The sequence below is a fragment of the Sceloporus occidentalis genome, unplaced genomic scaffold (genome assembly GCF_023333645.1).
Source record: "Sceloporus occidentalis isolate IW3139 unplaced genomic scaffold, rSceOcc1.0.p SCAF_148, whole genome shotgun sequence".
Classification (NCBI taxonomy): Eukaryota; Metazoa; Chordata; class Lepidosauria; order Squamata; family Phrynosomatidae; genus Sceloporus; species Sceloporus occidentalis.
In genome coordinates, this window is record NW_028317128.1 from 992,420 (window position 1) to 1,007,288 (window position 14,869).

General features: G+C 45.6%; 1 pseudogene; it reads left to right on the plus strand.

Moving 5' to 3' along the window:
• The window catches only part of LOC149280716 (cilia- and flagella-associated protein 44-like), a 29,172-nt pseudogene that overhangs the window by 13,482 nt on the left and 821 nt on the right, over positions 1-14,869 (plus strand).

The window sequence follows — 14,869 nt, forward strand, 5'->3', positions numbered from 1 at the left end:
GTCATTACAGTCACATGAATTCACAGCCCAAATTCCAAATAGAAAAGAGTGCTTTGCTTACCGTTGTCTGTTATAGATCTAAACTCTGTGTATACATTTTATCGATTAAAAAAATAGGTTTAACCATTTATGTTCTGTTATAGCGCCCCCTGTGTTGCCTGTAATCTGTATGAATGCATTTTCTGTGTCCTCCTGCCACAGAGAGACCTGGAAGGAGAGAAGCCAGCAGAAGATATCGATGATCCAAATGCATATAGGTAACATGAGACAAAGGGGTTAATTACTTAACACAAAGAAAGGACTCCATCCCAGAGACCAGAACCATTGTCGATCCCTCAAGAATTTAAACTAGCTGTGTAGGAATTGGGAGTCTCCTGGGGCTTCTTGTTGCCCTCGTGATTCAATATCAACCATTTATGTTCAAATAACGCTTTAAAAATCATGTTCCCTTACTGGTTTCTGAACCATGTATCTAAAAAGTGCATATTTGGATCTGTTAAAATCTAAGTAACGATTTCATCCGCCTGAAAGTCCCAAAATAATTGGAATTTGGGGTTACGAATTATGTGAGAAGCATGGCGTTGCTAGAAAACGCAAAGCTTTATAGATCATTAGTTTTTATTATTAATGTTTTATTAGGTATTATCAGTTGATACCTGGCCTCTTGGAGTACTTCGGAAAAAGGGCGGAGCCCCATCTAACCCTGATTGGAGGAACGGGGGAGAGGATGCCACTTTGGTGTGAGAGAGAGTGAGAGAATCAGTGAGTGAGTGAGTGAGCATGAGAGAATCATTTTACTTTGAGTATGAGTCTGTGTTGTAGACAGTAATGTGTTCCGCGCTGGAGGAAGGTTGGTTTGATTTGGTATATTCTCTAACTTCTGTAGACCGGGTGGCGCCATTGTAGGGAATTGTGTGATATTTTAGGTGACCTCACCTGCTGAAGCACCACACTTTGTGAGTTCTTTATGGCAGACCTAATGAAGTCCATCTTATGCTAATGAAGTCCCTTTCACCATAGGGTCACATTAATCAGCTGGTCTGCCTAGGTCACTGAGACCTTGTATGATATGCTAATACATCGTTTATATATAATATAAGATATAATATATTTTTGTGTCTTTCTGAGCAGCATAGAGAATGCAAAGCAGAAAAGGCAGTATGACCTGATGGTGAAGGCAGCAGAAGTAAAGAAGGACAACAAGAGGCGGACGCTGGAGAGGTTAAGAAATGAGTTCCGAGTCCTGCTGAGGAAGAATTCGGAGCTGCCGACTCACATGCAGCTGAGCCGAGCGGTAAGTGTCCCAACATCGGGGCAAATAAAGTCTGCTGATCTTACAGGATGGGTGACACCGAGGAGCGATTGGCTCACAGTTATCACTCAAACGACAAAAACCTACATTATTGTTCTACACTTCAATTTTCCTGAATGCTCTAAAAATGGGGTCTTGTCTATTGGAGGGAATTCCAGGGCAAAATCATCTAATCCCTTCCCTGACTGCCCCCCAATGTAACAAAAAATATATACAATGCCCTGTTGGTTGATTAGGCAGAGTGTATGCTAAAGATACAAAGAAACCTAGAACCCGCCAGCAGATCGGCCCCATCCGGCCCCCGTCTAGTCGCCCGTTTTTCCTGCTGTAAAGACTCAATCCTTAATCAGTCGTTGGTCTCGTCTTAGATTCAGGAGCCGTATGTCTATCCCGTGCATGTTTAATACCCTCACTGTATTACCCTCTACTACCTCTACTGGAAGGTCGTTCCACTTATCTACCACCCTAAAACTTGCTTCCATTCCATCTAAATCTACACACTGAGTATAAAAACTATTACTGTTCTCTAATAAGGTCCCGGAATGGTGCGTTAAAGTACAGCTGGTGTTGTGTGTGTGATGATACAGAATGTTTAAAAGTATCCAAGCAGTAAAACTGTGTGCAGTGGTTTAGAAACACAGATACATTTATTACAACAAATACAAAAAATAAATACAAAAATAGGGTCAGCTGCAGGGCCCTTACAGCTGGACTCTAAAATAAATTGCATAAAATAACTTTCCTATAAGATCTATAAGGGTATTAAAATAACACAATATGCTCAAGGCAGTAGATTATAACATCAAGAGGTAACTTCTCTCGTGTGAAATGTGTACAAATTGTTGGTTTCTATAAATGTATCAGAGACCGAGTGGATGACGCTGTTAGGGATATTAATGAGACAAAATACGCAAAACCAATATTTTATCACATACGCAAAATAACGACGCTACCAAATATTGTAGGACCACATCCACAATATTAATTTAAGGAGATACCCCATATTTTATCTCCGATCCTAAATTCTTTCAGATCGCCGAAAATTATAATTCAAATTAGATAGATATCGCCACGATAGTCAATCAAAAATATTTATTTATTGTGAATACAATTTATAAAATCTATGTATGAGTCACACAGTGCATAATATAAAACACAAAATTCTTAAAACATGTAAAAAATAAATCAATTCAAATACAATATATTATCGATTGTTATCAATATGAATTAGTACTATATGAGTCTAACACACAATTAATTTCCAGTCCACTCAGCAACCAAAAATTGATAATAATCCGGGCAGTAATAAAAATATCACTATTTCTCTTATATTAGTTTAACTAATATGACAAATTAAAATAATTTGTGTCTAGAGTATTAGTGAAATTCCTAATAGATGCAAATGATGTCAAACTTCATCTATAGGTAAAAATACCTTTTCATTATTGTTATTATCACGGGTTATAAGCTGCAGTCTCACAAGCCGTCATATACAATAATGCAATATAGTACTTCCCAGAAACAGGGAATTCTATACGAAGAAGACAAAATTCATCTCTATTCAGAATAATAAAACAATTATATTTACCACCACTTGTTGCTGTTGTCCCACCGGTCCTTGTAGAAGTTAATCCAGGTTCAGTGGCAAGAAATTAAGTGGGAAAGAATATAACTTTCTACAAATTATATAGGTTAGAACTCAAAGTAACTCCAAGAGTGAAATATGGTGCCAGAATCTTAAGATTCCCATCCTCTGGGGTAAATTTGGTGAATAAGTCCATCAGGGTCTGTCCATTTCAGGGTGCGATCTCTTTTTTTTTTTTTTTTTTTTTTTTTTTTTTTTTTTTTTTTTTTTTTTTTATTATTAAAGACATCAGCTTTTAAAGACAGGGCTTATTATCATAGCCTCCACCTTTTGGTAGGAATTCTCCAATCATAACGGTGGGTTTTACCCATTAAAATTAGGATTTCTACTCATATTTACACCGTTTTAATTTCTTAATTTACCTGTGAGAGACGCTCTGGTCTAAGAATTAACTTAAAACCGTTACATATGTGTTTGGAATTTATCCTTGGTCACCCTAATCGCCAGGTGTTACCTCCTAGATAGCAACTCAGGCCTTGGTAGTCTTACCATGTATCCCCCATTCCAAGTTACATTTCTAAAGATATGCAGAGTCTACTCCTTAACTTTCTCATGGAAGATAACATTAATTGTATCATACATACTGAAACATCTCTATACATGAATACTCCTTTGTTCTCAATTATAGAGGGAACAAAGACAGAAAGAAATCATCACTACATAATTAAATAAAATAAAATGGCTCTGACTCCATTTTGTGTAAAATCACAGAATATAGAAATACATGTTTTCGATGATAAAATATCTGACAACGCAATAATACCGCTGTTTGTTATGTAAAGTATTTCAAATATAGTCCTCTGTGGAGAGCGTATTTCATGTTGTTCAGGTTGTAGGTGATATCGCTGTCAGTGTGCGGTGAGCCTTCTGTGAAGACTTCCTTAGCGATCCTTTCTATGAAAATGTTTTTAGATACCGTGCGTCTTTAATATGATTTTTCGGGAGAATTAAATATGGTGCTGCGCACCTCTCACCGATCTTCTTACGCTGCGTCCCGCGGAGCTCTCACACTTACCCTGTGGGCTTCATCGACCGTGCCTAGCCGCTGCCGAGTTAACGGATTGCTGGCAGTTGTGGACGCAGGGAGGGAGAGGTCTGCTGAGTAGGTTAATGGAGGTCCTTGGTGTCACCAATGTTATCCTCGTGCGTGATGGGCAAGATAAAGATTTTTTTTTAAAAAACTAACAAAAAAAAATAAAAAAAATTTTTTGATTGAAAGGAATTGCTGATTTAACAAGTCGGTCTTTCTTGGTCCAAAGTGCCGTGAGCAGTGAGCAGAGTTGATATTGATGCAGGTTCTGCACAGGGGGAATAGCAGGCTAAACGCGTTTCGAAGCGCACTTGGCTTCTTTTTCAATAGCTCTGTTGGTAATGAAAAAATGTGGGCCTTATATGTGGATCTGAATGCACATGACTGGAGATCTCCCTCCCTGCGTCCACAACTGCCAGCAATCCGTTAACTCGGCAGCGGCTTAGCCCACAGGGTAAGTGTGAGAGCTCCGCGGGACGCAGCGTAAGAAGATCGGTGAGAGGTGCGCAGCACCATATTTAATTCTCCCGAAAAATCATATTAAAGACGCACGGTATCTAAAAACATTTTCATAGAAAGGATCGCTAAGGAAGTCTTCACAGAAGGCTCACCGCACACTGACAGCGATATCACCTACAACCTGAACAACATGAAATACGCTCTCCACAGAGGACTATATCTGAAATACTTTACATAACAAACAGCGGTATTATTGCGTCATCCACTCGGTCTCTGATACATTTATAGAAACCAACAATTTGTACACATTTCACACGAGAGACGTTACCTCTTGATGTTATAATCTACTGCCTTGAGCATATTGTGTTATTTTAATACCCTTATAGATCTTACAGGAAAGTTATTTTATGCAATTTATTTTAGAGTCCAGCTGCAAGGGCCCTGCAGCTGACCCTATTTTTGTATTTATTTTTTGTATTTGTTGTAATAAATGTATCTGTGTTTCTAAACCACTGCACACAGTTTTACTGCTTGGATACTTTTATACATTCTGTATCATCACACACACAACACCAGCTGTACTTTAACGCACCATTCCGGGACCTTATTAGAGAACAGTAATAGTTTTTATACTCCTTTGCTTTAGGTTGTACGGGGTACACAACCTCATCTCAATACCAGTTCTCATTCGGTCCGACTCTCTATACTGTTGAGCTACCTATTCTGTTTACACTTGAAATCTACACACTGTCTGTACCAAAGGACAGTAAAACTTAAGTCTATGACGGGCTCTGAGCTCCCTTAATATCGGTTTGCACTGTCACGGTTTTCGGCACTTTCCTGCTCCCCCGACTTCACGTCTGGAGCGTTTTCTCGTGTCCTGGATCCATGTTCCCTTACCGTTTGCAGGAGTTCGAGATGGATCAGCGAATCCGCGAGGAGATGGAGAGACGGACCTCAGAAAGGATCCGTACAGTGATGAAGGAGCTGGCGTGGGAGCAGGAGAAACACAGGCTCGCGCTGGAGAAGCTGCAGGCTCGGTGAGCGTTCATCTTACTGGCTGCGCGTTGGGTCTGTAGGCTGAGATTTCATGTTTTCAGTCTGCTGGGGAAAGGAGCCTCCATGATTTAGTTGTTGCTACTGTGACCCCCTTATTATTATTATTATTATTATTATTATTATTATTATTTTATTTATATAACGCCAACAATTCCTGCAGTGCTTCTTACAGTCCCTACATTTAAAGGTCTGACAGAACGAGAACCCGCAGACTAAGACCAACGGATACATTCATTAATAGGTCTTGGCTTGCAGGCTTACAGTCTAGAGATACCAAATAATACCATGTGGCCCCTGGATACCGAGCCCTGCAAAACATCATCAGCGTAACGTAAAGTATATAACATGGTCTGTAAAACAGGATCAATATCATTATCTGCTCCATTAATAACACCCTCATTATAACATCATTACCCGTTGTACAGCGCCGCGGAATATGATGGCGCTATATAAAATAATAATAATCATCGAGATAAACTATGTAATGGCATCAATATAGCATCATCTGTGTAACTTCAATGCGGCATCATCTGCATTATACATAAAACATTGTCTATATTACATATTTTTGATATGTTTAATCATCTATAAAACAGTCTGTATAACACCCCAATAACCCCCCCTTTATCTGCAGACCTGGAGCCGCCGTTGCTGTCAGTCATGAGATATTTTGGGTGACTTTCCCGGCTCAAACACCGCACCTGAGCTGATGCTTTATGGCGATGCTAATGAAGTCCGTTCCTCCATAGACTTCCTCATTAGTCTGGTTGCATGATTAAGACTGAGCCATTCTATTGTCCCCCACAGGCAGTATGATAAGGAGTCGGGGGTTTAGTAGATCGGGGATCAGATAACAGAGCGAGAATCATACAAACGGCTGATATGCAGCTGCCTGAAAACTTATATTTATGGGGTTAAAAACTACAACCGGGGTAAAAATAAAACAGAGGAATATTTTTGGAATTTTTTTTTTAATTTAAAGTAATGGTGGGAGATCCCCTGTAATATAACGCCACCTATATAACATCTTCAATAGGACACCATGTATATAACATAGTCGCATCCCGCAAAGGGGGGCCTCCGGGTAGCCGGAGCCAGAAAGTCCTCAGGTAAGGGGATATCCCAAACCGGATTAACCAAAGAGCTGAATGTTTTAAGACAGTGTGTGTGTATGTATGTGTGTGTGTGTGTATATATATATATATATATATATATATATATATATATATATTGTTTTTTCTTACACTAAATAAAAATAACGTCCTTTTTATCCCTTCGCAGCTTTCGGGATAATGTGGAATTTGACACGGTCAGAGTCCGCGGCATCAACAGCGATCACCAGGTGTCAACGTACAGACTGCTGAGCCTCAACGAAAAGCCCTACAGGGGTGAAGGGGACTCGGGGCAAGAGACGGTTAACTCGGCACGAGCTGTACCCGAAAGAGCCCGAGGCAACCAAAGACGGCCACGAATTAGGTGAGGAAGCGGACGCTTTGATGTCACATGACAATTAAATAATCCCAGCATAAATTATGAATGATTGTGTTTCTCATTCCGAGATGGTTTTGGGGCTCTCAGCGAGGCTGGAAACGGCGATTCTTGTTATTTTGTTGAGGCCCCCCTCCTCGTTTTTGTAAGAAATTTGTTAAAATTCATACAAATCCAAATGTAGGATACATTATATCACAGCGCAGAACCCAAGCGAGGAGCTCACTAGAAAACCCGCCATTCTTGCACGGAACTTTGTATGAAAGCATCACAAGGCTAGATTGTAAGCTCACAGGCCGAGTCCTTAACCCCTGGTGTACTTGTAATGTAGAAATGTATCTTTTTTTAATGTATTTGCTTAGCACCCCATATGTACATCGTACAGCGCCGCGGAATGTTAGCGATTAATAAAACAGGAAGAATAATAATTATTCTGACTCCACGTCCACGATTAAGATTTGTGAACCCGTTTCGGTAACCCGCGTGATAATCGCATCTCTTGTTTCTTGTTGCCAGCTATAGCAGAACGAGCTGCAGCCGACGGGAAGGAGGCATCGATTCCGGTTCAGAAGCAGAAGTGGCCGGGAAAACCCAAGGCGGGCGGCCGGCTCGAAAGAATGAGGAAGATTATGGAGAAAACGGAAACGGCAAAATCCAAAATCTCCCAAAGGAAGAAGGAGTGGGAAGAACTGTGAGTCCTCCACCAATTCCTTCACGGGAAGCCAAAGAGGGAGATCACCGGGCGTACAGCGCTGTATACAGTAATATAACCCCACAGCGCTGTATACAGTAATAACCCCCCCCAGCGCAGTACATGGTAATATAACCCCCCAGCGCAGTACACAGTAATTATAACCCCCCACAGCGCTGTATACAGTAATAACCCCCCAGCGCTGTATACAGTAATATAACCCCCGGCGCTGTATACAGTAATATAACCCCCGGCGCTGTATACAGTAATATAACCCCCAGCGCTGTATACAGTAATATAACCCCCGGCGCTGTATACAGTAATATAACCCCCGGCGCTGTATACAGTAATATAACCCCCAGCGCTGTATACAGTAATATAACCCCCCAGTGCTGTATACAGTAATATAACCCCCAGCGCTGTATACAGTAATATAACCCCCCAGCACTGTATACAGTAATATAACCCCCAGCGCAGTACATGGTAATATAACCCCCCCAGCGCAGTACACAGTAATATAACCCCACAGCGCTGTATACAGTAATAACCCCTCAGTGCTGTATACAGTAATATAACCCCAGCACTGTATACAGTAATATAACCCCCTCAGTGCTGTATACAGTAATATAACCCCCCAGCGCTGTATACAGTAATATAACCCCCCAGCGCTGTATACAGTAATATAACCCCCCAGCGCTGTATACAGTAATATAACCCCCAGCGCTGTATACTGTAATATAACCCCCAGCGCTGTATACAGTAATATAACCCCCAGCGCTGTATACAGTAATATAACCCCCCCGCGCTGTATACAGTAATATAACCCCCCCAGCGCTGTATACAGTAATATAACCCCCCCCAGCGCTGTATACAGTAATATAACCCCCAGCGCTGTATACAGTAATATAATCCCCCCAGCGCTGTATACAGTAATATAACCCCCAGCGCTGTATACAGTAATATAACCCCCCAGCGCTGTATACAGTAATAACCCCCCGCGCTGTATACAGTAATATAACCCCCAGCACTGTATACAGTAATATAACCCCCAGCGCTGTATACAGTAATATAACCCCCAGTATAACTACAACTGGGTTGAATGAGAAAAACAAAAGTAGCCAATGAGAGGCAAGTAGACCAGACGTTGGATCTCCCATTGGTTGCACACAGCGTACCCATGTCATTTCTTCCCGTTCTGTCACATGCGCCCTCAAGTGATGCGATCCATACGGATTTTAACTGAGAATTGGGAGTAAAACTTGGGTTTTTGAAGGAGAATTTCCCTAAAACATGACGGTGTCTTCCAAGGTACAAGAAGAAGCCCAACGACGACTACGAAGATCCGCAGGACTTGCTGGCCATAAAAAACGCCAAGGAGAACATGGGAGACTTTAAACTGAAGACCGCAGCGGATTACACGGTTCCCGAGCACCCTGCGCATCAATGCGGAGCGGAAGAGGAACGAGCTGGCCATGCTGGAGGACACGGTGCGTACGCTTACCGGGACGGGGTGGCCACACCACATACGTGAAACCCGCACGGTATCACGCGGACACGCCGGCAGGCGGCGATGGAGATGACCCAGGCTGGGGCGAACCAGTCCCTGTCTTTCTCACGGGTCTGAATGATGTCACCCGGGGAAAGTTGCACCTGCCTGGGCAATCCCGGACCACCGACACAGCAGTCTGGGGCTACCTCGCTTCTGGTGGCATCCGGGCACCGTTCCCCCGGAAACAATGTACTAGATTAGGGGTATCACCAAAGAACTGTGGGCCAATGTACTAGTTTGGAATAACAGAGTTGCCCCAGCGTGGGGCACGTCTCTGGCACTTTCGGATGCCTCCTTACCGTTGTGTTTCCCCTCCGCAGATCCACGAGAGGAAATCGGCCATGAACCTCGCCATCCTGGCACTGAGAGACTTCAAGGCGGACACCATCAAAGAGATCCAGAAGTTAGCCGAAGAAGTCAAACTCACGCAGTCGCAGTTAGAACCTTCCAAGCGCTTGGCGGTTCCGCCGGTGCCGCGCATGCTTCCTGACGAGGTGCCGGAGAACAAGTTCCGATACGACAGCGAAACACTCCAGAAGATTTAAACTGGAGCAGGAAAATAACTCTAAACGGTCATTTAAGGAGGGTGCTATTCGAGGGCTTCGGGGGGTTTGGAGGAGAGAGAAATACTACCCTTAACGAAGGAGAGACGCGGTCCCTGCCGTCCTCTCGGATCGACCCCGAGGAGGTTCTGGCGCTTGCGGGATCAGCGCAGGAGGAAGAGAAATCTGAACTGGAGAAGGAGATCGCGCGGGTCGACGAGATCAGGAACATGTATAAGCAGCAGAACCTTATAAAGAAGGTGAGGAAATGGGGTAGAAACAGAAAAACAATTAAAATACCAAAAAAGGGGCACTTTTAGGGGGGTGTGGTTAGAGGTGGGGCTGGGCTGGGGGGGCTTTATTTAGACTTTTTATGTGACTCTGTGCCCTATTCATCGTTAGGAGTTGGTGGCGGCCGGGGCGAGAAGATGAGGGCTGAAGGATTTTATCGGTTAAAGAAACATTTAGAAAAATAGTTTCTCTCTTTCTTCTTTTTTTCCTCCGCCGCAGATTAACGAGTTGGTGAGTAACTTTGACGCCGAGCTTCGGATTCTGCGCCACGAGAAGCTGAAGTTGGACGTGGAAATGAAGATGGCCGACCTGCGTCACGTCACGCTCTTCGAGGAGGCTTCTCCTCTTGAAGGAGTTCGAGAAGCGAGAGGACATCCTGCAGGAGAGAGTCAGCGACCGAGTCTTCGAGAAGGAGGACATGAAGGTACCGGGGGGGCCCTGTACATGAAGGTACTGGGGGGGGGGCCCTGTACATGAAGGTACTGGGGGGGGGCCCTGTACATGAAGGTACTGGGGGGGGGCCCTGTACATGAAGGTACTGGGGGGGGGCCCTGTACATGACGGTACCGGGGGGGGCCCTGTACATGACGGTACCGGGGGGGGGGGGCCTGTACATGACGGTACCGGGGGGGGGGGGCCTGTACATGAAGGTACCGGGGGGGGGGGGGGCCTGTACATGAAGGTACCGGGGGGGGGGGGGGCCTGTACATGAAGGTACGGGGGGGGGGCCCTGCGTGTACATGAAGGTACCGTGGGGGGGCGAGCCCTGTACATGACAGGTACCGGGGGGGGATGGGGCCCCAGTACATGAAGAGTACCCGGGGGGGGGCCTGTAGCTGTAGTGCAGGTACTGGGGGGGGGGGATATGTCGCGTTACGGGGTAGGATACCCTGACACGTCCTCAGTCTTGCAGTGCGAAGTCTGAGGAATATCTGCAGTAGCTCTTGAGGCCAAAAAGAGAGAGATAACAAACCTTCAGGAGCAGGAGAAGGCTCTTCATTCCACCTTCCAGTCATCGCTGGGCGAGAACAACAAATTTGCTGTATTTCTTACCAAAGTCTTTAAAAAGAAGATTAAACGCACTAAAAAAGAAAGAGATGTCTGGTGGCGAAGGTGCGTTCACTGGGTTTCCAAACACATCCGGCAAACATGTAGCCATCGATACATCAATCGAATCCCCAGCCGGCTGTACTTACAGGGAAGAGACCCCACGGTGGAGAAGGTGGACCTCCCGTCACTCCAACCCGGATTGTCCTGGAGGATGGGATGAGGGCATCGGTGGCAAGCAGAGTGGGCGTTGGGCGGCTGTGGGGTATCAGGATAATATTACGGCTTTTAGTTAGACCACCAAGGAAAGGTGTGTGGGGGGGGGGGGCTGCAGAACATACCGGCAGTCGGGAAACCCCAATACCCCCCCAGCCTGATTGGCTGATTTACCCCACATCATTTGCCTTATAACGCGCTCATTGACACACTGCCCGAGATTCCCAAGGGCATCCTGAAGGTTTTTTTTGGGGGGGGGTTTGCTCCCTCAGTGATGCCCCCGAGGGGGGGGGGGGGGACAGGTTGGCGTGTAGCCTCCTTCGGTGAGACCTCGGGCAGAGACGGGTCGACGGCCGTTGGCTGCGCGGTTGTGAATGTTTAGGTGAATGTACACGTTGTGAGACATGATATCCGGTTGTGTAAATTACAGAGGAGGAAGAGGAGAGCGAGGACGATTCCGATGAAGAATCCACCTGGAGAGCGAGACGAGGACGAGTCTGGCTCCGAGGAAGGAGTTTTCGACGACTCAGTTTGCCCCGACAGTAAGTGTGCGAGCCGTTCATTTCCCACGACAGCAGCTGTTTGGGGGCTCCACGTGCGATGGGGTCTCTGATCGGGCGTCCATGGGGTCACTCGGAGCTCAGTGCTGTCCGTCTTCCCTTCCCTCCCGCAGACTGCGACCCTGCCTTGTTAGAGAACGCCCTCCGGCTGCGCGAGAGACGCCTGGACATCGAGGAGTCTCTGACCGAAGAGAAGAAGATTGCAGACAACCTGAAGAAGGAGTACGACGCTCTGGCCAAAAATGGTACTCGCCATGTACGAGTGTCCCGCTGGGGCAATTAGAACGGGGCACTAGCGTGGTTTACCTAGCGTGGGGCATTAGAACGGGGCGTGGATTACCTGACCTTTTACAGATACCTAAAAATGGGTTAGGGGGTTTTCTTATTAGATCCGTGGTGCATGCTTACCTAGCTGATGTTCAGTACATTGTAAGTAGGTGGATGGCCGTGCCCCTATCCCACCTCTAACCACCTCCACCAATGGCGTCCCGCTTTAGGTAGGTTGGGGGGGGTATGACCGCAGATCCCCCAAGGACTATAACTTATACACCACCAGGTTGTTACCACCCCCATTAACCCTTTTTATGCCTTGCTTCTGTTATATGTAGGCGAAGGGCAGTATTATCCAGCCTGACAGGTAGATTTGCCGGGTCCTAACATTTAAAGGCAGGTGACGATTGTCTGCCACGGTGGTCGCACAAGCGCCCGTACCATACTAAAAGGCCGCTGTTTGCCCCCCATCAGGTGAAAGTTGTGGACGTGAGCCTGAGTATCGCGGAGAAGGAGCTCGACGCGTTCCAGAGGGAGAAGCAGCAGAAGCTGAACGAGCTTCATGTCGTGGTGCCGCTGAAACTACATCAGGTACGGGAGACACGGGTCGCGCTTACAAGGTAGAGACCTGCTGAGGTTTCCAAATGGTAAATTACAATGAAAAAAAGGGGTCTGCATGCCGGCGGCTGGTCTGTAGCTGCACCAGCTTTGTCGGCTGCAGGAACAATCGTCCGGGGATTGTATTTTGTAGAACAAACAAATATGATTATTTTTATAAATGCACAGAATGACGATGAGGGTTATCAGTGCCCGCAGCGGGTGATCCAACGCTACAAAAACTGCAACATGTACCCTGACCGTGGCACTCAAAGGGGTAATTAACACGACCTGTTACATCACACGGGGTCAGGTTAGTGCCGGTATAACTCGTGCCTCTCTTACCCACAAATGATCTCCTCGGTGCGTCTCGCCGGCAGGTGGATCACACGGTAAACGGAGAGATCCCGGGAGATCTCTCTGAAGCGCTTGTGTTCAGCCACCATTCCCTGGACGGCCTGCAGCAACGGATCGAGGAGAGCTGCGCGGAGAAGCTGGAGCAGAGGGAGCTCTACAGACAGGCGCGGGAGCAACATAAGCAGCTGATCCGCGACAGAAAGGAGATGGAGTCCCAGATACGGAGTGAGTGCCCAGGGAGCCCCACCGCAAAAACACCCAGCAACGTAAAGGGGACAGCAAGACTCTCACGAGCCGATGATGACGATTAATTGGAAACGTTCATGTATTGTACTGCGCTTGGTTGCTTTTGCGTATCCCTGGATATATTACTGATTAGTGATTAGAATTTAGTTTTTTGGGGTCAGTTTAAGGGGAAAAAGGTAATCCAAAAGGAATATGAAACAGCGCCCCCTTCAAATGTAAAGGCCAGGGAGGGTACAGCACCCAGAACCCCCGGCCGTCAGGCCTGAATGGCACAAAGTACCGTGGGTTTAATACTTTGTATCGAGGCCGCAAGCCTGCTGTCCATCACGGCCCCGGTGACTTACATTCATCATTCAGACCACATTCTGTCTGCCCCACTCATACTAACCAACTGTCCCCAAACCCCCCCAAATCCAGAGCTGCAGGAGAAGTGTCGTCAGCAGATGATGATGAAGTTCGGCCGCCTGGTGGACCTCGAGTCCCTGCAGACCGCTGTCTGTGAACGTCAACCTGGAGGAGCTGAAGATAAAATCTTTGGAGACGGGGCAAAAAATGGACAAGGAGGTCACCGAATGGGAGGTGAGCTGGGAGCGGGTCAGTAATGGGGGCTTATATTCCCCCCCGGATGCGGACCAGCAATAGCCTGATCTCTCATTTAACTATAACCACCAGAAGCTCACTGTTCCAGATACCTGGCGGGCAGAGGCTTAGAGCTAATGTTTTACTTTACTGAGAGGGTGGTAGATAAGTGGAACAGTCACCCAGCAGAAGTGGTAGAGGGTAATACAGTGAGGGTATTAAACATGCATGGGATAGACATCAGGCTCCTGAATCTAAGACGAGACCAACGACTGATTAAGGTTTAAGTCTTTATAGCAGGGAATGCGGGCAGACTAGACAGGGGCCGGATGGGGGCCGATCTGTTTCCTGATACCTTGTGGCTGTAACCGATTCCAGGCTGTCAGATATTTTATGATAGAAAACATGTATTCCACATATTTCTGTATTTTACATGAAAACAAAATGGAGTCAGAGCCATTTTTATTTTACTTAATCATATAGTGATTATTTCTTTTTGTCCTTGTTCTCTCTATAATTGAGAACAAAGGAGTATTCATGTATAATGATGATTTCAGTAAGTATGATACAATTAATGTTATCTTCCATGAGAAAGTTAAGGAGTAAGACGCTGCATATCCTTGGGAACGTAAATTCGTAATGGGGGATACATGGTAAGTCTACCAAGTCCTGAGTTACTATCTAGGAGGTAACACCTGGCGAATAGGGTGACCAAGGATAAATTCCAAACATATATGTAAATGGTTTTAAGTTAATTCTTAGACCAGAGCGTCTCTCACAGGTAAATTAAGAAATTACAACGGTGTAAATATGAGTAGAAATTCTAATTATAATGGGTACAACCCACCGTTATGATTGGAGAATTCCTACCAAAAGGTGGAGGCTATGATAATAAGCCCTGTCTTTAAAAGCTTATGTCTTTAATAAAAAA